Consider the following 23,595-nt stretch of genomic DNA (forward strand, 5'->3'; position numbering starts at 1 on the left):
TTAAGCGAACATAACAGCACAATAAGAATACATCAAAAACAGTAACTTGTTGAAATGATGCAAACTCCCTCCAATTCCCCCCACTCTACAGACAGGGCCTAATAAAAAAATTACCAAAGTTATTACGGGAGAGAGAAAAGGGTTGGAACAATTAGGAAAGCCTTGAAAGGACAGCTATCAGGTGTGTAAAATACTGATAAGTACTGTACTGGGTCTCTAGACGGTAGAGAGTTCACTCAAAAGTTCATTAGTAACAGTTAGATGCAATTGTTACAATTTAGTTACGGTAAGAGAACAGTGAATAATCTGCAGCGATGAACAGATTGTCCTATCCTGAAACATCCAGGGTCCCCAGGGAAAATGGTAATGCAAAACCTTTACAGAAAAGTACAAGTAACTTTGGTAAACTTTTCAAAATCTCCAAAAGTCTCCTGGAGGAGATAATCGGCGAGGTCTCTGGCACTACGTCTGGCATGGGCGTGGCAAGGCTGAAATGCCTTCCGGCATCAAGCCTTACTGGCCACGTCAGCCGCAGTACTGGCCACGCATATAAATGTTCCTAAGTACACTACGAAAAATATGTTTTTAATATTACTGTAATGTGATATACATTTTGTACAAGAACAGATCACCATATTTATCGTTAATATCTGTGTGTATAGGCCCATATTACCAAATTACTGTGAATGCAAGCAGACGCACAAGGCCAAATGATAATGATGTGTTATTATATATAACTTACACTTATGCCTTTATAAAGAACAAATATGCATACAATATCACCTAACCTGTGTTGGTACTCATTTATCAACCTCAGAAGGATGAAAGCCTGCGTGGATCTACTTTTCAGGCTTCAGAGTTTGGCAAAATACATACCATTGGGAGGGCTCATAACTGTGTACTAAAGAATTTAGAGTAGCACAGGGAAAACAGCGCACCCACACAGCATCCCATACTCTGGGCACTCGTTACCTCATACGTGAAAATATCCTGAACAGCATGCCAGGGAGATAGGAAAGATAGACACATTACAACAAAGCAATGGTGGCACAATTAAATCAAGTGCCACTTGATGTGCGATGGTCAAACATAAGCTTTTAGGTACAAGGATTTTGTAAAGTGACCGAGGACACCGAGATGGAATGTCTTGTGATGATCGTAACAAGATAACGGCTGAAAAAAACATGCTATAACTGCAACTTGTGAAAGCAAAATACATAGTCTGAAACTGATGCTTATTCTGTATAGAATTCCAGAAAGACAAATTATTTGTTAATCCTAGTCTTTAGGGTCACTGCTCAAAGTGTTATATAAGCAAGGGAGACCACAGGGGTCGCAGATGCGACCGCTGCCGACCTCCACATGATGTCCCTAGCTTTCTAGATCAGACCTCAAAAACTCCCCAGCCCTTTCCCCAACTGTTACATGTTACCAATGAGTTCACCCCTCAACGTTTTCTTGTGTTTGGCCTCCTCTGAGCATTCTTGTTTTCTCTCAGTCCCTGGCAACTTCCCCTCCCATCTTAACTTTAGAGCACAAACCTTTGAACTAGTACACAGTGTGGAAGGGGTGGGTACCCCACTCCACTCAGCCTTGGGTGGGAGGCCTACCAGGGGGGATGCCAGACCCAATCCTACCCCAGAGGGGGAAGGTGGCAGATGGGAGGGCCCCACTCCCGGTCTCTCCCCATGTGCCCTTGTAATTGATTGGAGTATCACTATTGATCACCCCATAACTCGGTCTTCAAATGCTGTCCAATCTTTCTCTGCTTATTACAGAGGAACCAGCAGCCTCAGTGGTGAACCTGGAGAGACAGCAGCCCACCAGAAACACTTTAAGGACTCCCAAAGTGAGGGTACCACCCCAATCGGCAGTGGAATTCCAAAGAACCAGTGCACGACATGAAAGAAGGACACAGGGCGGGTGCAGAATACTACCATCCACTCACCTGCATCCCAGCCACGACCCCGCTTTTGAAACCAACTGTATGCCGCAATCGCTCCTCGACAGGGTGGCGGAGTGGCTCGCCAACTGGAACTGTCTCATTTTTACTTTGGACACTATCACAAACTGGGACTCCAAGTATAGTAGGATGCCATGATTGATCCATGGCGGGGCTGCACAAGAAAAAGGGATGGGGACTAGATCCTCGTTTACGAGCTTTACTGTTTGTAACACCTTCCATGCAGGGAAGACAGAGAACGATAGGCCCTGGGAAACCAGCAGGGGAGAGTCAATGGAGATAATAGAGGCAGAAGCAAGTGGAATAAGGAACGACAAGAGACAACGTGTGGGTTATTTGGTTGAGGCCACAGGAGGTGCCACACCAAGAAACAAGGAGGAGGAAAAAAGGTGTGACGTGTGGAGGCGGTTTCTAGAAAAGGCGAGGAGCTATTGTCTGGTGAGAGAAAGTGGTGCTGTGCTGTGGATGTGGGTGTAGGTTGTTTGAGCGAGAATGGTAGTAGAAGAGTAAAGAATGATTGAGGGAGTGAAATGAGGGTGTCTAGGAAGGGAGGGAGTAGTAGTGGTAGTATGGAGGAGCAGTAGTATTATGGTTGTGCAAGTTGCAGTGAAGAGAAGGTGGATGCAACAGTGCTGTTGAGTTGGGAGTAGGTGCAGTTTGGAGAGGGGAGAAGGAACAATTTACTTACCTGTAACTATTGTTCTCCAGCATGGGTCTGACATGGATTCATATGCTCATGAATATTCCCCGTCGTCAGGCCAGAATCCTCTGTAAAAGAAAAACAGTTTCACTTTCACTTACAAACTGTATTTCTCCTGTAAACCAATACCTGTACTATGGGTCATACTGCCCCAAGCCAATGACTGCCCTCTCCCCAAGCCACTCCTCTGGCAACCATCTTCAGATTTGGTAAACATGTGAAGTGGCAGTATGACCAAGAAGAGTCGCAGAGGCGTAGGAGGGAGGTTTTGCATGTGAATCCATGCTGGAGAATAGTTACAGGTAAGTTAGTTGTTCCTTCTCCAGATGGGGTCTGGCATGGATTCACATGCTCATGAATAAAGAATACATATCAGTACAACATTACACAACCACGGGAGATGGCAAGCAACACTGTTAGCTCTGGACCAGACTCGCCTCAAGCAAACAGGCAGCGTAGCACTGCTTGGCCGACCCTGGACTCCTCTCTGGAATCCCGGCCGACGCAGTTCAATCTCATGAAGGTGTGTGTAGACCTCCATGGAGCAGCCCTGCAGATGTCCAGCGGGGGCACACCAGACAGGAACGCTGTCGCTCCAGCGATCGCTCTGGTGGAATGGGTTCTCGGACAGCCGGGCAGCAGTCTGTTTGCCAACCGATGACAGTGTGTGATACAGCCAGAGAGCCACTTGGAGATGGAAGCCTTGGACAAGGCCTTACAATGGTTCACAGGACCAAAGTTCACCAACAGTTGAGATGTATTCCGAAAACTCTTCGTGCAAGCCAAGTAGAACTTCAGAGCACGAGCTACGTCCAGCGAGTGCAAGGCCCTTTCAACCGGTGACTAAGGCTTTGGAAAAAACACAGGTAACACCAAAAGCTTGTTGAGGTGGAATTCCGACTGAACCTTTGGCATGAAGGAGGGGTGCGTCGGTAGCAACACCCTCGATTTGTTGAAAGTCAGATTTGGCTGTTTGCAGGATAGGGCCTGGATCTCACTCACCCACCCTCCTGGCAGAGGTGAAAATATGCCTCGGCCATGCCAGGGCGACGAGTATCATCGTGCATCGGCACTGTTTGAGTTGACTGATGACCGCAGCAGGAGGGGGAATGTGTAAAGAAACAGGCCTTCCCACGGGACAGAGAACGCTTGCCCCATGCTCCTCGGCTGATGGAACATGCTGGCAAATTTATGGCAATTGTAGTGCAGTCGCAAACAGATCGATCTGGGGCCTGCCCCACTTCAAGATACGGTCCACCTGGTCCTGCCAATGTTCCCACCATTGGCAAGAGTGCAACTCCCTGCTGAGGGAGTCAGCAATGATGTTCTGGACTCCGGCGAGGTGAAAGGGGATGAGGAACATCTCGTGTCTAGCGATCCAGTGCCACAAGCTCTGCGCCTCTTTGGAGAGTGCAGGGGATTGAGTACCCCCTGCTTCCTGATCTAGAACATTGTGGTGGTGTTGTCTGTGAAGATCCTCACCCCCTTGCCCTTCAGAGACAGAAGGAATGAGTGGAGGGCCCAGAGCACTGCCTGGAGCTCCAGGATATTGATGTGTAGGTCCTCCTCCGACAGCCATAGGCCTCTGGCGTGCAGACATCCGGTGTGGTCTTCTCAGCCCACACAGGGAAGCGTCTGTGATGACCGTCTCCTGGTATGGGGGGGAATTTGAAAACTAGTGCCCTGGGTGATGTTGGAGTGTACGCCCCACCACCTTATCGCTGCGACGGAACTCCTCATTGAGAAGAATCTTGTCCGTGAAGCTTCCGGACACCTGTATCCAGTGGCCGTCCAGGAACTCCTGCAGAGGACGCATCCGCAACCTGCAGAACCGAATAAGGTAGATGCAAGATGAGGTCATACCGAGCAGCGACTTGATGGTCCGCACCGTGCCAGTCTTCAGTGACAACAGGCCTTGCACTTTGCCCAGCACGTCCACTATCCGCTCCTCCAAAGGCGATGCCAGGTAGGAGACCGTGTGGAGCCTGGCCCCTAGGAACAGTGCGTTCTGAGATGGTGTCAAGCAGGACTTTGGATAAGTGATGGAGAACCCCAGATCGGTCAGCAGCTGGACGGTCTGCTCTGTGTGTTTGACAACACACAGGCTTGGCCCGGATAAACCAGTCGTCCAGGTACGGGTACACATGTATCCCACGTAGATGTACATGGCCCGCCACAGGTGCCAGGCACTTCGAGAACAGCCTGGGTGCTGACTTTAGGCTGAAAGGGAGAGCCTTGAATTGGTAGTGTCTTGCCTGTATTGAACCCGATGTTCCCTGGGAGTGGGGACATGGAAGTAGGCGTCCTCCAGATCCAGCTACGACTAGAAGTCTCCAGCCTCCAGTTGGCCGAACATGTGCTGCATCCTGAATTTTGTAACTGTATGCACATCAGATCTAGAATGGGCAACCAGCTCCCGGTCTTCTTTTGACTAAGAAGTATCTGGAGTAGACTCCGGAGCCCCAGAGTTGCCTTGTAACTAGCTCTATCGCCCCCTTTCTTAGCATGGCCCGTATCTCCTGCAGGAGCTGAGCAATGTGATGCTGTTGCCTGGACACGGTAGGGATCCGCAGACACTTTTGCGGGAGCTTCCGTGGGCGGGAGCTTCTAGCACCCATCTGTCGGTGGAGATCTTTACCCACTTGCTGACAAATCCAGTCAGCTGGCCTCCCTCTGGGGTGCATGGGTGGGGGCCCAATATCCTAGTCTGTTCAGTCCAGCTTCGGCTCCTGCATTCGGCCTTGACCGACGACGGCACTGACCACCTCCACCGAAAGCCTTGGAAGAGCCTCTGTAAGTCTCCTGGGTCATGGGCCGGGAGGGTTGACAGTACGACAAGGAGCCTCCACCAAAACGTTTAGTCGATCTGCCCGACTTTACTCCGGCGAAGCGAAAGGAAGAGCAGTGCTTTTGGAGAGCACCCAGGGCACGAGACGTCTCTGTATCAGTCTTGATGGCCTGCAAGGACGCAATGACGGCTTTCCCGAAAAGGTTATCCCCATCTAAGGGCATGTCCAGGAACCTCATCTGGACCTCCTGATGGAAATTGGTGGCCTTCAGCCAGCCTCGACGACAGGGGCAGACACTGTTCCCCCATCTGTCGGAAACCAGTGTCGTCAATGTCCAGGGCCACTGTGATGACATGGTCCAAAGCCACTCCCCCCCCCCCCCACCCTCCCCGGCGGAGTGCCATCACCTCCACTGCTTGACGTCGGTCAGGAATTCCAGAATCGGGATCAGTTTGTACCACAGTTCCCTGTCGTACCTGTCCAGGATTGGCAGTGTGTTGGCCGCCTTGACAGTCAATGCCGCAGAGTAGATGATTTTTCTCCCGATGGTGTCCAGCTACTTCCCCTCGCTGTCGGGAGGGACTGAGGACAATGACCAGGGGTTAGACTATCTCTTCCTCACTGCCGTCGACTCTACAGAGTCCATCGGCGGTTGCGAGCGTAGGCCCTTGGGTGCGGACTCCGGCACCCGGTACTTTTTCCCTGGCTTATCCCACTTGGCCTGGGCCATGGTGGGATTCTTCAATAGGGCCAGGCCTGCCTCCCACACATCATCCAGGAGGGGCACAACAATGATGGTCTTCCTTTTGGCCTTGTGCCTTTGATATAGGAAGTTTATCTTTTTGGTCTCCTCGGTTGACAGCTGGAAGAGCTCAGAAGCTCTGGCGACCATGGCATGAAACAACCCCACCTCATCCGGTGTGGCTGCCATTGGCTGCGGCGATCTGCCCGCCGTGACAATGTCGTCCTTTTCCGTCCCAGTGTCCGGATCGGGGGTGGGGTGAGGGAGGGCACCTGGCACAGGTGTGGGGGTTGATGAGGGGGCATTGGATGGCACTTCCTCTTTTTTGCCAGGGGCTGATCCGAGGCCACAGGGGACAGGGCCTGCAGCATCCTTTTCTGGATTACTGACATTCACGTTTGCAGAGTCGAAAGGATCTCCAGCAATACTTTTCAGCTGAGCAAGAGCAGTCAGCATACTAGACCCTGCACCGCCGTCAGCATTTCCGCCGTCATCATCCTCCACGTCCTCGTGGATCGTGTGCACGGACTCCTGATCCTCCTAGTCACTGACCGAGCCGAGGCCTCCCACCTCGAGAATAGGGATACCCTGGGCGCAGTCAGACCGACCTTCACAGGGTCACCCCCTTTGGCCTTCTAGAGAGCCGCCTCTACCATCTCAATCATCGATGTTGATTTGTCCTGTGCCGGCTGGGCCTTCTTGGGCAGGTTGGCCGTCTTTTCTTCCACCCTAGGCTTCTCCCGCGCTTAGCCGGGTTGGGCAATTTACTTTTTGAGGAGAAGCTTGATCGATGGCTGGAGATGGAGGCAGATGGGGAGGTTGTTCGGGACCCACTTGTGCAGCAACCCCGACGGAAAGGGACTTGCAGTGCTTAGCCTTGTCTTGGGCCTCCACGGATGAAGCACCTTCAAAGGACTTAGAAGCCTGCTCCTCAGACCAGCCGGTCCTGGGTGAGGCAAGACCCTGCTTCGGGCACAGGGCAGAGGCCTTGGCGCTTAGCCACACCACCAGCCTACTGTGACGATCCTTCATCGGTCTCTTGGAGAACCCAAGGTAGATCTCACAACCCCCCTTCTTTGTGGTCCGGTTGAAGACAGAGTCATTGAAGGTGTTTGTCCTCCACAAACACGTTCCGCAGTCCGCATCTGCAGAAGAGCTTGAAGAGCGAACATCCCTCCTTCTCCTCCGCCATGGTTGGAGGTACAGAGTAGGCCCGATGGCCTTCTGGAATTTTGGAAGAAAACTCGATGATTCTTGCCCTTGAGGGGTGATGAAATTCACTGACAAATGGGTCATCACTTGTCGGCCGATGGAGAGATGAGCACAGAGGCTCTGTTTTGACAAAAATAGTTTTTTTTCCTCGATAAAAAGCACTAAAATCGTAGAATAGCCCACTGAGCAAAACTCGAGGACTCCCAACACTTGAACATGCAGTACAAATCTGAAGATGGGTGCCAGAGGAGGGGCTTAGGGAGAGGGCAGTCATTGGCTGGGGGCAGTATGACCCAGAGTACAGAGATTGGTTTAGAGGACAAATACAGTTTGTAAGTGAAAGTGATACAGTTTTTTTCTTTTACCGAGGATTCCCAGCCTGATGACGGGGAATATTAATGAGCATGTGAATCCATGCCAGACCCCATGCTGGAGAATAATAGTGAGAGTAGGAAGGGATAGTAGGAAGGGAGAGTGACAGAAAGATATAGGGTGAGTAACACAAGGGTGTAGAAGGGCCACAGTGGATGAAGACCTGTGTGCATGGAAGGCGCAAGCTTTAAATCATAACTTGGGGAAAATTGTTGGTTAGGAACCCTAGATTGTTCCCAGATGGAGATTATGCAGGTAAGGCAATTGCATTTAAGCCAGCACCAAAAGCTAGATAGATTTTAGATTATAGGGTTCCCGATCACTAGCACCAATCCAGGGTTGAGGGAAGTCTGTGATAGTGTGGGGTTGCCCATCCCTAGGCTAGAGAGAGCGAGGGATGGCCAATTGTATATCAAGCTAAAAACCCATTAACCTCATCTTGGAATTGGGGTGTTCTTGACAACAGTCTCTTCAGGTTCCCACAACATTGAGATGTCAAAGGGACAGTATTCTTTCTACAGCCTCAACCCCCTTATCCCCACCACAATGCGAACCAGACAACCTTATTTTTATCTAGTGTTGGCCCTGTGAACCATTCCGCTTCGGCATTTGCCTGCTCATTGTTTGGGAAAGCTGTCAACCTCTCCACATGAAGTAACTCACTATATTTTCTCAATCGCTCTGTTTGCTTGGGGGCTAATATTCTTTCCACCCCTGCAATAGGATGCAGAAGGCAGGTCTTGGTGCCAAAAGCAAAAGGCATGTTATGTGAGAAAGAATGTTCACCTTATCCACAAAGGCGGAAGGTTTTGAAGGCAATTCCAAGCAGTATAAGCAATGGGCTGAGCGGCCTAGTTAATCCTTCCACCTCCCTCAAATCAGGAGATGTCTAATCTCCTGATTGAGTAAAGAATGCATAACATTCAATGTCCTCACCATCACACACAAATGCCTCGCCCAGACTGCCCCAGCTTACCTAGTAGACAGAATATACCAGGCTCCGGCCCACAGACCTAAACGTGACCAATACTCTCACCTGCTCTCTGTCCCAGCGTTCAACAGAGATAAAGCTGGCAGCACCAGTTTTGAAGTACTAGCCCCAATAGCCTGGAATGCGCTTCCTCTCGGCCTAAGAAGTGAAGAATCACTCACAGTGTTCAGAAAGCTGCTAAAAACAAATTTATTTAACAAATACATTCTACAAATGCACTGTCTCCACACTGTTCCACTGTAACCTCGGAACACCCTCTCCCCATTGCCATTGAACATGTACCACTGTATCATTGCCTATGAATTACCTGTCCTAACCTTCTGCAATAGCGCCACGATTCCTACGGGCCGCTTGGCGCTTTATAAATTCAAATAAATAAAACAAATAAATAAATGTCATCAGACCAGTACGATTGAGTAACCTTACACACCAACCATATGTGGGAGAATGTCCCCTTCTCTTTACATCCCCTCCAAAAGTAATCAGAGACTCCCCCCTAATAGATCCTAGCTAGCTTGACTTGGAAGTATTCCATCATTTCAGTAACTTAATCACGGGCAGTTTAAATTGCATAGACCTAAACCCTTGAAGGATTTAGTACAGGGGTAAAAAGGTCAAGCAGCAAGCTACTAGCCAGCCAAAGAAAGTCACTTGCCACCTCAATTCTATACATAGAAACAGCAAACCATTCCTTACTCGCCAAAAAACAATCATAAGCCAATGAGTAGTGGGGAGTGCAAATTCTGCGCCCCGATTTTAGTAAATCTATAAAGGGAGCACGTGCCATCCATTATCTTAAAACCAAGTTCCCTCTCCAATTTCCCCATCAACAATTTCCTTGGTGGGTTCTGAGAGTTCACTGCACATTCATATATCCATCTATATCATAGGTCAATCCTGGTACAGTACACACTTAAGACTTGCCAAAGTTCTTGGGATCTGCCCGTTCCACTTCTCCTGGTATGGGCACCCTTTCAACTGTAGATAAAGGAAGGCTTATACTTAGCTCCATCTGCAGGGTAAGTATATCCAAAAAGGTCCATCCCTCCACAGCTGGCCTACTGCCTCCAGATCCCCTTCAAACCATGATTGAAACCTCCTCACCCGTGCTGTATCCCCCCAAAAGGGGTGTACCCCAAATAACTCAACAGGGAGGGCCATGATGAGAGCGTGCTAATAGGCCTGCCCTTCTTCCACATGTCAAACATCAGGCGAATAGTGGGGTGTTTCTGCACCCTCTTTGGCAAGCCTGACCTTGGCACACAGTCACTCTCTCGCTATGTTGGGATGCAGCAACATAATTTCTACCCCTACCCATTGCTTACCCTCGGTTTATAGTGATAAAGTCTAATTACAAAATGTTGAAAGTGAAAATGTTGAAAAAAAATGTCCGAATTTTTTTTTTTTTTTTTTAATTTCCTTTTTTTTTAATTTTCTGTTCGAAATGGGGGGGTTGCCCCCCCCTAAACACCCCCTATTTTTAAACGCACAAAAGCAAAAAAAAACATGTAAAATAAAAAATGACATTGGAAAAAAAAATTTAAAAATTTTAAAATCGATTTTTTTTTCGACATTATGTCTTTCGACATAATGTTTTCAACTTTTTCACTGCCTACCCTTACCCTCAACTTGGTCTAAAAATGATAGTACCGAACTAAGCGATGAGTGGCCAGGTAGCAGCCTTGGAAAGGATAATGTGACTGTAGGTAGGTCTCACCCACTCTCCTCCCACACAAAAGGGCAGCCAATTACCCAATTTCCCCCAGAAATCGCACCAGAAGTAAAGCAGCCAACATTAAAAACAGGAAAAGGATCATGGGAAGTACATTCACTTTAACCATAATGAGCAGTCTCATCCATCCTAACCCCAAAGTACTCCACCTCTGGAAAATCATCTTAAGTTGCTCCCAGAGTGGAAGAAAATTGAACTCAGAATTTCCTTAAATTATTACATAACCATACACCCAGATATTCGAATTTGTCCACACACACACATAAGGGGGAAATCTGGGCCTCCCTCTAACCTCCTTCGCTTATTCCTTCCTAATGAGAGGAGGCAGAAAGAACAAGTTACTTATCTGTAACTGTTGTTCTCCAGCATGGGTCTGGCATGGATGGGGGCGTGGCTACGAGGGCCATGTAGGAAGACGCGATCTGGAAGAGCTCCCGAGATCCTGAAATGATCCTGGCGAAATAGTGCATAACAACGTGCCTATGACTGCTGAAAACACACATGTCGATGTGTGAATGGTCTGACTGTGCTTGGTGAACTTTTGGAAGGCGTGGGAGGAACGGTGGTGGAGTGTTGTGTGAAAAAGATAAGGAGCGCCGGAGACGGAAGACGAATCAAAATGGCCGATCAATGACCGGAACAAAGGATGGAGCAGGCCGCACGATGGTCGGGCGTTGGGAGCGAACTGTGTACGCATTTGTAATGTGGGTCCCAGGGCCATGTCTAATAGAACAGTGAGACCAAAGGCGAAGCAGCCCACGCTGGACGACTTCGCCAAGACGTCCCCTGGTCCGGAAAGTTCCAAGAGCAAGGATAAGTCGCCCACTGGCGGCATGCCTGCAACGGGTACTAACCAAGAGGTCCTGGCTGCGATTGCGGACTTGAAGGCGACCTGGGAGGCTAAGCTTGAACTGGCCGTAACCGAGTTGAAAACGGCACTGGACCTTAAGGTTGGTGAGGTGCAAGAGGAGGTGAACTTACCCCCGACAGGACGTTAGGTCCCTGGCGGAGCGCACCGAGACCCTCGAGAAAGAGGTGAGCCCGAACACCGCGGATTGTGCCACCCATAAGGCCGAATTGCATGCCCTGGTGCAGAGAGTGGCCAACTTGGAGAACAGGGCTGAGCAAGCGGAAGGACGCGCCCGACGGAATAAAATTCACATCGAGGGCCTGCCAGAAGGATCGGAGGGCCACGATCCCACGGAGTTCATCGAATCTATGCTGTTGCAGGAGATACCCGGAGGAGCCCTATCTCAAGGATTTGTGGTGGAACGTGCACATAGAGCTCTAACAAGGAGGCCGCCGCCGGGAAACCTACCTAGGCCAGTAATTGCCAAAATCCTTAATTACCGGGACCGGGAGAGGATACTAGAACACTTCCGCAAGGGAGGAACGATTACACGAGGAGCGGCAAACATAACGGCCTACCCGGACTATACCCTGACTGTGCAGCGTAGCCGCATGAACTTTGGGACGGTAAAGCGGACATTGAGAGAGGCGGGCTACAAATAAATGTTGCTGTACCCGGCGAAATTGAAGGTTTTTCTCAAACACAAGACTTTGTTTTTCGAGACTCCGGAGGACGCCATGGGATGGCTCGACGCACAGGGATGTCCCCAGGAGCCTGACGCTCGGACGGGAAGATGAGATGGAGGAGACAAGTAGTGCACGAGGAGGGTGCTACAAGATGGTGCGGAATAGGACTCTGGGACTTGATTATAGTCATTTGAGCGGCCTTAGGCAGAGAAGGTCAGACTGGTCCACAATATATTATGAGCACTGTGACTATTGCTGTATTTAGGGGAGCATTGCAGAGCGGATTTCTTTACCCCATTTAGTAACTTTAGTTAAGTGGCCACTAGGGCGACTTCACCCTACTGAGCTCTGGGCATTGTTTGGTGCTTGCAGGGCTACATGTGGGGGTGCCTGAGTTCCATGGATGGAGCTGGGCAGCAGTTGGGGAGTGTGGTGTTGGGGACGGGTAGAGGGTGGGGAGGGAAGTGGGGAGTTTGGGGTGTGTATAGTTATGGGGAGTTCGAGTTTGTACATGAGGCTACAAGAAAAAGCCAGAGGGCTGTATCTGTATCGCGTGGGCAGATGGGGGTCACTGCACGGAAGGTGGGAGGATACTTATGAGCTATGGGGGATCTTAAGATCGTAACGTGGAATGTCAGGGGACTCAATAGTTACTTAAAGAGGAACAAGGTCATGATGTATTTGAAAAGACAGAAGATTGATATTGCACTGTTGCAGGAGACGCATCTGACCAAAAGTTGGAACTGGTGGGGAAGAAGTGGAGAGGTATTGTAGTGGGCTCTCCGTATTCTGCCTACGCTAGGGGAGTGTTGGTCTGGGTGGCACCACACGTTCCGTTCCAACTTACACAAGAGGTGGTGGATACAGAGGAGAAGATGGTCATATTGAAGGCACTGGTGGAAAATAAGGAGGTGTGCATTGTAAACACGTTTGCCCCCAATCAAAACACGGCTGCATATTTTAGGACTCTGTGTACCAACCTGGGTGCGTGCGTGGGTGGGGCGGTTATTTGGGCAGGGGATTTTAATTGTGTGCTGAACCCCAGGGTAGACAGATCTGATGATAAGATTGATAGGCCCACCCCAGCGGCCAGGGCATTGCAGACACTGCTCGACGACTTCGGGCTGGCAGATGTCTGGAGGCTGAAACATCCAAATGAGGAACAGTATTCGCATTACTCAGCCCCGCAACAACTGCATACAAGACTTGACTATTTTTTTGCCACGCCAGATGTGGTGGTAGAGACCACCCAAATAGAATACAAAGCGAGGGTCCTGTCGGACCACTCACCTCTGGTCCTGGGATGGCAGTACTGCTGCCCCAGAGCGCGGAAACCGACGTGGCGCCTCCGGGCTGAGGCGCTCAAGGATCCGGTCTTCAGAGAGGATATCAGGAACGACATCACACATTATTTCGAAGAGAATGCTGGCAGTGTGGATTCGGCGGGCACGCTCTGGGAAGCCTTTAAGGTGGTATTGCGGGGTGCTGCCATTGCTAAATCAAAGGGCCTGCAGGGTGGGGTCCTAGCGGAGTTAGGGGAAGCTGAGGATGAACTGGAACGGGAACTCAATAGAGGAGGGGGATTTGCAGAGCCAGTACTTCAACTACAGCAGCAGTGTGCGGAACTTTGGGAAAGGCTCTGCAACCTCAACTATAAGAAGTATGTTGAGAGACAGCATGCAGGTGGGGATAAAACGGGCCGTCTCTTGGCGTGGCTATACAAGAGGGAAACCCCTAGGCCCCCGATTAGGACGATAACCAGAGAGGATGGGGAGGTAGCGAACACCCAAGAAGGAGTCAATGAGGCATTCTTAGATTATTATAGGGCACTATATGAGGACAAGGGGGGGGGCAGACAAGAGGAGATAAGGGAAACTTTAAGGGATATGGGATTACCTAAGATTAGTGCCGAAGAAAGAGAGGAGCTGGATGTACCGATTACTTTGGAGGAACTGGAGGAGGTGGTGCGGCAGCTGCCCACTAGTAAGACCCCGGGTGCGGACGGGCTCCCTAGCAAATTTTATAAAGCATACAGAGAGGAGGTACTTCCCCCCCCCACCCCCCCATGCTAGAAATGCTTAATGAATCGTTTGAGGTGGGCCGGTTGCCGGAATCGCTTAGAGAAGTGATAATAATACCGCTCCCTAAACCCAACAAACCAGGGCATAGCTGCGGCTCCTATAGGCCCTTGTCAATGTTGAACCAGGACGGCAAGATATTGACGGCGGTCCTGGCTAATAGATTGCGGAGAGTTATTAGTAAATTGATACAACCGGACCAAACAGGTTATGTCCCCAACAGAAATATAACCCACAACCATAGGCGACTCCACTGGGTGATTGAATGGGGGAGAGAGAGCGAGGGTGAAATGGCGGTTGTGTCCCTAGATGCAGTCAAAGCTTTCGACTCCGTCAGGTGGTCGTGGTTGCTGGAGGGCCTGGAGGAATACGGGATGGGGCCTGGTTATGTTAGGTGGGCAAAGTTGCTGTACAGTGAGCCACTAGCTAGGGTACGTACAGGAGCAGTGATATCCGAGAGGTGGCAGTTTAGCAGAGGCACCAGACAAGGGTGCCCCTGGTCCCTGATGTTATATATTCTGGCCCTGGAGCCCCTGGCAGTGTACCTTCGGCAATAATATGACATGATAGGCATTGAGGTAGGGGGAGAGAAACACCTAATATCTCTGTATGCTGACGATTTGCTATTATATTTGAAATATCCGGAGGAAAATCTTCAGTATATTCTGGAGGTAATGGAAAGGTATGCAGAACTGTCTGGCATAGCGGTGAACCCCCAAAAATCGAGCATATTCCCATTGGGTAGCTACAAAGGAGCCCTTCCGGAGCGGTTGCCGGTGTTGCCGATACCATGGGCGGTTGGTTCCTTCCGCTACCTCGGCATAGATGTGTATCACACGGTAAAGGAGGAACATTTGCATAACACCGAGGTGGCGGTGGGAAAAATCCATACAAGCATGAAGTTTTGGGAGAAGTTGCCGCTGGCGATGATGGGACGGGGAGCGATGCTCAAAATGGTGGTTCTGCCCATGCTTTTACAGTTTTTCAGCAATATCCCGTACTTGATACCTAAGAAGTTTTTTGCCAAGCTGAATAGTATGTGCGGAGACTTCCTATGGCATGGCACTCGGAATAGAGTGACGCTATGGAAGTTGCAGAATTCCCATGAAAAGGGGGGTATTGAGCTGCCTAATTTTGAGGCCTATTATGTGGCTGGTCAGTTTCAATATGTGGTCAAATGGCTCTCTGACGAGGTAACTCCCGAATTTAGGCTGTTTGGACAGGACTGCACTCCGTTCTACCTGAAGGAAATTATTTGGTTGCCTAGGTCAGAAATGAAGGAGCGCCCGGGGATGATGTTGATGGGGTGGAAGATGTGGCGTAGAGTATGTCGAATGATGGAGGACCCGTACCCGTGTTCCCTGCAGGTGCCGTTGATTGTTTTGGCGGGGGGAGACAAATAACTAAGGATGATAATCAGGACCTACTGGGGGTCGGTCGGGCTGGTTACATTGGGAGATGTCTGGCAAGAGGGATCTATTAGAGACTTTGAAGGACTAGGGGAAGAGGCGGGCTTGCATAGGGGCCAGTATGTCACGTACCTAAGGCTGGTGCAGAATATTCGTAAAATATGGCCTGAGACTGTATTGGCAGAGGAACCAGATGCCACTATGGGGAAAATATATGACATATCAGAAGGGGGGCATGAGATCTCCAGATTGTATGAAATGGTGATGACCCAGGTTGGGAAGGAATTGACTCATTTGAGGTTAGATTGGGAAACAGGGGTGGGAGCACAGATGGAAGATGGGGTGTGGGAGCGTGCTATGGGATACCACAAGAAGGTGTCAAGAAATGCCAGATTACAACAAATACAGTTGTATATAACGCACAGAGCTTACATGACCCCGATGAGAATATCGAAATTTGTAAATGCGGGACGACAAGCGTGTCCAAAATGCGATAAGGAAAATGCTGATATGACCCACATGTTTTGGTCTTGCCCAGTGATTGAGAGTTTCTGGAGAGAAGTGGCGCACAAACTAGCGGACAAAGGGGTCACGCTCATAATAGATACGGCTTGGGCCTGCCTGTTGGGAGGGTTTCCCAGACCACGAAAACTTAAACATGTTGGGAAATTGAAGGACTTGGATATGTGCTCGCAAAACGAAGGATTGCCATGGGATGGAAGCAGTGCCATAAGCCACGGGTGGAGGTATGGTGGCAGGAATTACAGAAATGGGCGGAGGCTGAAACGGTGGTATGGCAGGAGGCATGTGGAATATGTGGGGAAGAAGAAGTGGGTACCCTGATGGCATGGAGAGTATTAATAGCAGGACTATTTGGAGCAATTACGGACTCTGCAGCCTCGGAAAGAGGCGATACCCTGCCACACGCAGCAGATACGGAATGAGAAGGACGAACAAGCTCTTGAGGGGGGAGGGATTGGCGGAGCTGTGGTCTTGACTAATTGATGTTCATGTGATGGTTGCAAAAAGCGCTGCCAGTTTGGTTTGTATTGTTTGTTTGTTTTAAAAAATAATAAAAACCGTTTAAAAAAAAAAAATGGGTCTAGCATGGATTCACATGCACATGAATATTCCCCGTCGCCAGGCAGGGAATCCTTGGTAAAGAAAAAATCAGTATCAGTTTCGTTTCTGATCTGTCTTTCTTAGTAGTAACCAATCACTGGTCTCTGGGTCATACTGCCCCCAGCCAATGACTGCCCTCTCCCTAAGCCCCGCCCCTGGCAGCCATCCTCAGATTTGGTAGCATGTAAAGTGGCAGTATGACCAAGTGAAGAGCCGCAGAGGGGAAGGAGGGAAGGAGGGAGGGTTCACATGTGAATCCATGCCAGACCCATGCTGGAGAACAACAGTTACAGGTAAGTAACTTGTTCCTTCTTCGGCATGGGGTCTGGCATGGATTCACATGCTCATGAATATAAGAATACATAGCAGTACACACATGCACAACCACGGGAGGTGGCAAGGCTCACAATTAAGCATTACATAAAACTCCACATTAAGCATCTCTTACCTCCTCACCAGGCTCACCGTAAGCGAACAGGGTGCGCAGCACTGCCTGGCCGACTCTGTACTCCTCCCTGGAATCCCGGTGGACGCAATAGAATCTCGTGAAGGTGTGAGTCGACCTCCACGTAGCAGCCCTGCAGATGTCCAGCAGGGGCACACCAGACAAGAATGCCGTGGTAGCAGCAATCGCTATGGTCGAATGGGCTCTCGGACGGTCGGGCAACGGTCGGTTTGCTAACCGATGACAGTGCATGATGCAGCCGGAGAGCCATCTGGAAATGGAAGCCTTCGAGAGAGCCATCCCTTGGTTCACAGGTCCAAAGTTCACAAACAGCTGTGATGTCTTCCGAAAACTCTTCGTTCGGTCCACGTAGAACTTCAGCGCTCTAGCTACATCCAGCGAGTGCAAAGTCCTCTCGGCCGGCGACGAAGGCGACGGGAAAAATACTGGTAACACCAAGGGCTCGTTGAGATGAAAGTCCGACTGCACCATGGGCATGAAGGAGGGGTGAGTCCTCAGCACCACCCTTGTCTCGTGGAAAGTCAAGTATGTAGGCTTGCAAGAAAGGGCCTGAATCTCTCCCACGCATCATGCAGAGGTGATGGCCACAAGGAACGCTGTCTTGCACGACAGGAACTTCAACGGAGCCGAATGCAAAGGCTCCAATGGCGGGCCCATGAGCCTGGTCAGCACCACGTTGAGCTCCCACGCCGGGGCTGGAGCCTTCACCGGCAGGAACGATCGGAACAGTCCTTTCATAAACTCCTTCACCAGGCTATGAGACCACAGGGACGACCGTCCTGCAGTTCTGGTGTATCGGGAAATCGCTGCCAGATGTATCTTGATGGAAGCGTGAGCTAGTCCAGCTTTGGCCAGCGACAGCAAGTACGGTAGCACTTGAGGGGCTGTAATCCGTAGAGGGTTAATCTTCTGTGCATGGCACCAGACAGAGAACCTCTTCCACTTGTGTCCGTAGCACTTGAGAGTTGAGGACGCCCTGCCTTTGCAAGAAGATCTCTGCAGTCAGCCGGGATATCGTACCCTCCAAACTCTAGTGCTGCAGGAGCCAGGCCTGCAAGTTCAGCGACTCCGGGTCGTGATGAAGAATGGCGCCTCCTTCTCTGGAGAGAAGATCTGCGTCCGTCGACAGTTTGACTGGCGAGGACGCGACAAGTCCAGAAGGTCCGGGAACCATATCTGCCTCGGCCACCTCGGTGCAACGAGGATCATCCTGCACCTGGACCTCTTGAGTTGGTTGATGAGCCTGAGCAGCAACGGCGGGAACGCATACAGGAACCAGCCGTCCCAGGTGAACGAGAAAGCATCGCCCATGCTCCTCGGCTGGGGGAACCTGCTGGCGAACCTCTGGCACTTGGAGTTTGTCGCCGTCGCAAACAGGTCGATTTGGGGTTTGCCCCATCACCGGAAGAGATGATCCACTTGATCCTGGCGTAGTTCCCACTCGTGGCACGAGCGCAGCTCCCTGCTGAGTGAGTCAGCAATGGTGTTTTTTTATCCCTGCTAGATGAAGGCACCAGAAACATCCCCTGGGCAACAGCCCAGTGCCACAGATCCTGGGCTTCCTTGGACAGGGCTGGGGATCTGGTTCCTCCCTGCTTCTGGATGTAGAAGATTGTGGTGGTGTTGTCAGTGAAGATCCTCACCACCTTGCCCTTGAGGGATGGGAGGAATGACTTGAGGGCCCAGAACACTGCTCGGAGCTCCAGTATGTTGATGTGGAGCGGCCTCTCCTCTGGGAGCCACAGGCCTCTCACGTGAAGATCTCCGGTGTGCGCTCCCCAACCCTCCAGGCAGGCATCCGTCGTCACCGTCACCTGGTATGCTGGGGTCTGAAAGTCCGTGCCCGCGGCGAGATGCGCGTGGGTGCCCCACCATCGAATTGCATGGCGGAATGCTTCGTTGAGCGAGATCTTGTCCTCGAAGCTGTCCGTCGCTTGCATCCAACGGGCGTCGAGGAACTCCTGCAGGGGACGTATCCAAAGCCTGCACAGGCGCACCAGATAGATGCAAGAGGACATCATCCCGAGAAGGGACTTGATGGGCCTCACTCTGGTCACGTCCCTGGCCAGCAGACGCTGTACCTTGCCCAGGATGGCCTGCGTTCCTTCCTCCGACGGCGAGGCCAACTGCGCTACTGTATCGAGCTTAGCTCCCAGAAACAGCGTGACCTGCGATGGAATCAAGTGGGATTTGGGGAAGTTGATGGAGAATCCCAGGTCCCTGAGCAGCCGGACGGTCTTTGCTGTGTGTTCTACGACGAGTTCCCTTGTCCCTGCTCGGATGAGCCAGTCGTCCATGTATGGGTAGACGTGGATCCCCTGCAGGCGCAGGCGCGCCGCCACTGGTGCTAGGCACTTGGTGAACACCCTGGGCGCCGACTTCAATCTGAATGGGAGGGTCTTGAACTGGTAGTGCCGCCCTTGGATTACGAACCTAAGAAACTTTCGGTGTCCTTTTAGGATGGGGATGTGAAAGTACGCATCCTCCAAATCCAACGACGATAGGAAGTCACCTTCCTCCAGTTGGCCCAGCACGTGCTGGAGGGTGACCATCTGGAACTTCTGTGCCTTGATGTATTTTTTTAGCCGACGCAAGTCCAGGATGGGACGCCAACCTCCTGTCTTCTTCCTGACGAGGAAGTATCTTGAGTTTACTCCGGAGCACCGGAGCCTCTTTGGGATGAGCTTGATGGCTCCTTTCTTGAGCATCGCCCTTACCTCTAACAGTAGTTGAGGGACGTGGTTTTCCTTCCTGGCCACGGGAGGAATTCGGGTGCACTTCTTTAGAAATTCCAGAGTGTGCCCGTGGGCCAGGGCATCCAGCACCCAACGGTCGGTGGAGATGGACTTCCACACGCTGACGAACTTTGTCAGCCGGCTCCCACCAGGGTGCTTCGGTGGGGGCACGACGTGACGGCCAGTTCAGTCTTGCTTGGAAGCAGCCTTGCCGCACTGGCCTCCCTGGCGACGACGGTGAGATCCACCGGACTTGCCTCGTCCCCTGTAGGCTTCTTGCGATGAGGAGCGGGCCACCTGATGGTATGTCGAGGAGCCACCGCCGAATCCTTTTCAGGCACCTTGCTTGCCTCCGGAGTTCTGAAAGGGCGGCCGCCGTTGCTGCAGAACTCCGAAGGCCTGAGCCGTCTCTGTCTCCGTCTTGATGGCCTGCAGCGACTCATCCACAGTCTTTCCAAACAGATTGTTCCCGTCGAAGGGCATGTCCAAAACCTTGGCTTGCACGTCCCGGCGGAAATCCGTCGCCTTGAGCCACCCCCGCCGTCGAAGGCAAACGCTGTTGCCCAACTGGCCGAAACCGGTGTCGGCAATGTCCGTGGCCACAGTTATGGCGTGGTCCGACGCCACTTTACCCTCCAGTAGCATCGCCAGGGCCTCTGCCCTCTGGTCGTCCAGGAGGAAGTCCAACAGGGGGGCGATCTTGTACCACAATTCCCTGTCATAGCGGGCCACAATCACTAGGGTGTTGGCCGCCTTAATCGTCGTCGCCGCCGACGAGATGACTCGTCGTCCCACGGCGTCTAGCTTCTTTCCCCTCGCCGTCCGGTGGGGAAGTTGAGGATGAAGCCGATGGCCCCCCGCTTTCTTCTTGGCCGCTGCTGAGACGACCAAATCCGGGGTCGGCTGCGACCTAAGGCACAACGGGGCGGCATCGGGGACCCAGTACTTCTTCTCGTACCGGTCCCTCTTGGCAGGTGTCGTGGACGGGTTCTTGAGGAGGGCAAGTCCCTCGTCCCAGATGCATCCAGCAATGGCACCGCGAGGACCGTCTTCCTCTTGGCCTTGCGCCGTTGGTAGAGGAAGCCTTCCTTCTTCTCCTCAGGGCAGAGTTGCAAAAGCTTGGATGCCCTGGCAATCATGGCGTGGAAGGAGCCAATCTCGTCGGACGGGGACGCCCGAGGAGTCTTCACTGCCGTCGTCATCCGTCCCCGTCGTGGCCGTGTCCGTTCCTGTGTCGTCCCTCGGGATCGGGGAAGGCGACAAAGGCTGAGAAGGCTATGTGGGCTGAAGGGGCACTGGATGAATTCTCCTCCTCTTGTTCGGAGGGCTTCCTGCCGGACCCGGTACAGCTGGGTCATCCGTCGGGGGTAGGGGCAGTCTCGTCCTTATCTCCGTGCATAAGGCCTGGATTGCCATTAAAATGGCCACCGAGTTGTCCTGAGGCTCGGGTTGCGACGGGCTTGCCGGAGCGACAGTTGTTCCTCCACGGGAACCTCGTCGTCGTTGCCACCCTCGCTCTCATCGTCCCCCTCCTCGGGATTCCTCCCGTGGGGCTGGGCCTCTTCCAAATTCTCGGCCAGTTCCTCCCCGGAGGTTGTGTCCGTGTCTGTAATGGTCACCGCCCCCCCTCTCTTTTCCCACTGGGGTCTTCACAGGGGTCTTCTCGATGGGCTTAAAAGAGGATTCCCTCCGCAGAGGCAGGGAAACTCTAGGCCCCGAGGTCACCTCCACTGGGATAGCCTCCACAGGCTTCGCCAGGGCCGGAGCTACTCCCTTGATAGAGGCCTTAGCCGGGTGGATCAAGGCCTTCGCCGCCTTGGGCGTGCTTGAAGCCTTCACCTTAGGGGGAGGGTCACTGCCTCGCTCCCCCTCGGCCGGTTCCTCCGAGATCAACCGGGGCCTCTCTAGAAGCTTAGCCCGGTTCTCGGATTTTCTCTTCCCAGAGCCAGAGCGTTGGCTCTCGGTTGATGGCGTCGGTGAAGGTGCGCCCTGCCTGGCAGCCGAGGAGCCCGACCGTTCGGCGCGCCCGGTGCCCGCGGACTCGCAGTGCTTTGCCTTCTGTTGGGCCCCCGTCGCTGGGGTGCCCACACAGGACTTAGAAGACCGCTCGGACTTCTTCTTCTTCTCACCTGCTGGGCTCTTGCCTTCCAGCCAGTTGGAGAGACGGGTCCGGCGATCCCTCATCGTCCGATCCGACATGTTAAAGCAAAACGCAGTGTCCTTCTCCACGTGCATTTTGTCCTCGTGGAGGCAGTAAAGGCATTTTGAATGCTTGTCCTCCTTGAACACATTTTGTAGGTTGCATCCAGGGCAGATCCTGAACAGTTTGCCGGGAGTCGAGCTTCCCTTCTCCTGGGCCATGTTCTTCTCGTCCACAAGGTAGGCCTCGAAACTTCTGGAATTCTCCAAGAAGCGTAACTCGACGAAAACTTCACCCTTGAGGAGCGTAGATAAATCCGAAACGGGTCCCTGTTGATCGGAAGTAGAAACGGTGGAGCTTGAGGCTCGATTAAACCAAAAAAGCACAAAACGCAGTAAAAGCTCGAGAGCTATAGCACAAGGACTCCCAACACTTGAACGTGCGGTAAAAATCTGAGGATGGCTGCCAGGGGCGGGGCTTAGGGAGAGGGCAGTCATTGGCTGGGGGCAGCATGACCCAGAGACCAGTGATTGGTTACTACTAAGAAAGACAGATCAGAAACTGATACTGATTTTTTTCTTTACCGAGGATTCCCAGCCTGACAACGGGGAATATTCATGAGCATGTGAATCCATGCCAGACCCCATGCTGGAGAACTTAACCAAGTTAGCCTTATAATCTGAGAGAAGGCAAAACACCCTTACACTTACCTCATGAGGACTTTCATAGAGGTAGCTGGGTTTGACAGAAAAAGTAGAATGTAATCCGCAAATCAGTTTCTAGTCCTCCTAGCCTGTCTAGATCCCACTCTCCCCTTCCATGCTAAACATTGTCTCTGCTAGAGGTTCAATTAGGAATGCTCTTCAACAGATTTTAACTCACTCCTAGCCCTTACCTCCTCAACCCCAGAGATGCAATATGCAACCTACCCCACTGCTACTATTGACTCACATGTACCCCAATCAATTGTACATAACCTAATTTTATAAGTATGTTATATCATATTCTAATTGTACTATTATCAAATATGTGTGAAACGTAAGGTCATTCCCTATTGGAACCATATAATAAAGCTGTCTGTAACCTACGCCGTGACACCTCTGGGTTTGGGCATATAACAAATGCAAAAAAAATTAACAACGGTGGCAATAGGTAACAACCCTGTCTGATATGCAACCTGATCTCTCTGGTTTTGTCCAAACCACCACTGCTGGATTTGAATATGCTTCCCCTCAAATTCATCTATCCAATTTGTACTGAATCCGTCCGATTTTGGAACCCTGATCACAATTACTACCCTACCCATTCGAAAGCCATTTCCGTGCCTATGACTATAACAATAAGATTGTCCTTTTGCTCTTCTATTATATGGGTCTGATTCACAGCTTTCGCAAACCTACTTAATGGGAATGGTTCAAGCACGCCAAGACAGTGTTCAATATTGCAGCCAACACTTGGATATCGTCAAGTCCACCTTTAATAGCAACATCGGTCTATAGTTGCACAGTGCCTGGGATCTTTACTCTTAGGGATTACAACAATTATGGATTCCCGAACAGATTGGGGGAGTTTTTGGACTGCAGGGTATGAGGCTTTCCAACGCAGCAC

The 23,595-nt window shown here is 51.4% G+C and overlaps 1 protein-coding gene across 1 annotated transcript in view; it reads right to left on the bottom strand.

Annotated features, from left to right (window-relative positions):
- The window catches only part of LOC138492039 (poly(ADP-ribose) glycohydrolase-like), a 1,720,160-nt gene that overhangs the window by 1,568,206 nt on the left and 128,359 nt on the right, over window positions 1–23,595 (bottom strand). The gene's annotated exons all lie outside the window — the stretch shown is intronic.

The sequence above is a fragment of the Ambystoma mexicanum genome, chromosome 10 (genome assembly GCF_040938575.1).
Source record: "Ambystoma mexicanum isolate Mex_15411 chromosome 10, UKY_AmexF1_1, whole genome shotgun sequence".
Lineage (NCBI taxonomy): Eukaryota > Metazoa > Chordata > Amphibia > Caudata > Ambystomatidae > Ambystoma > Ambystoma mexicanum.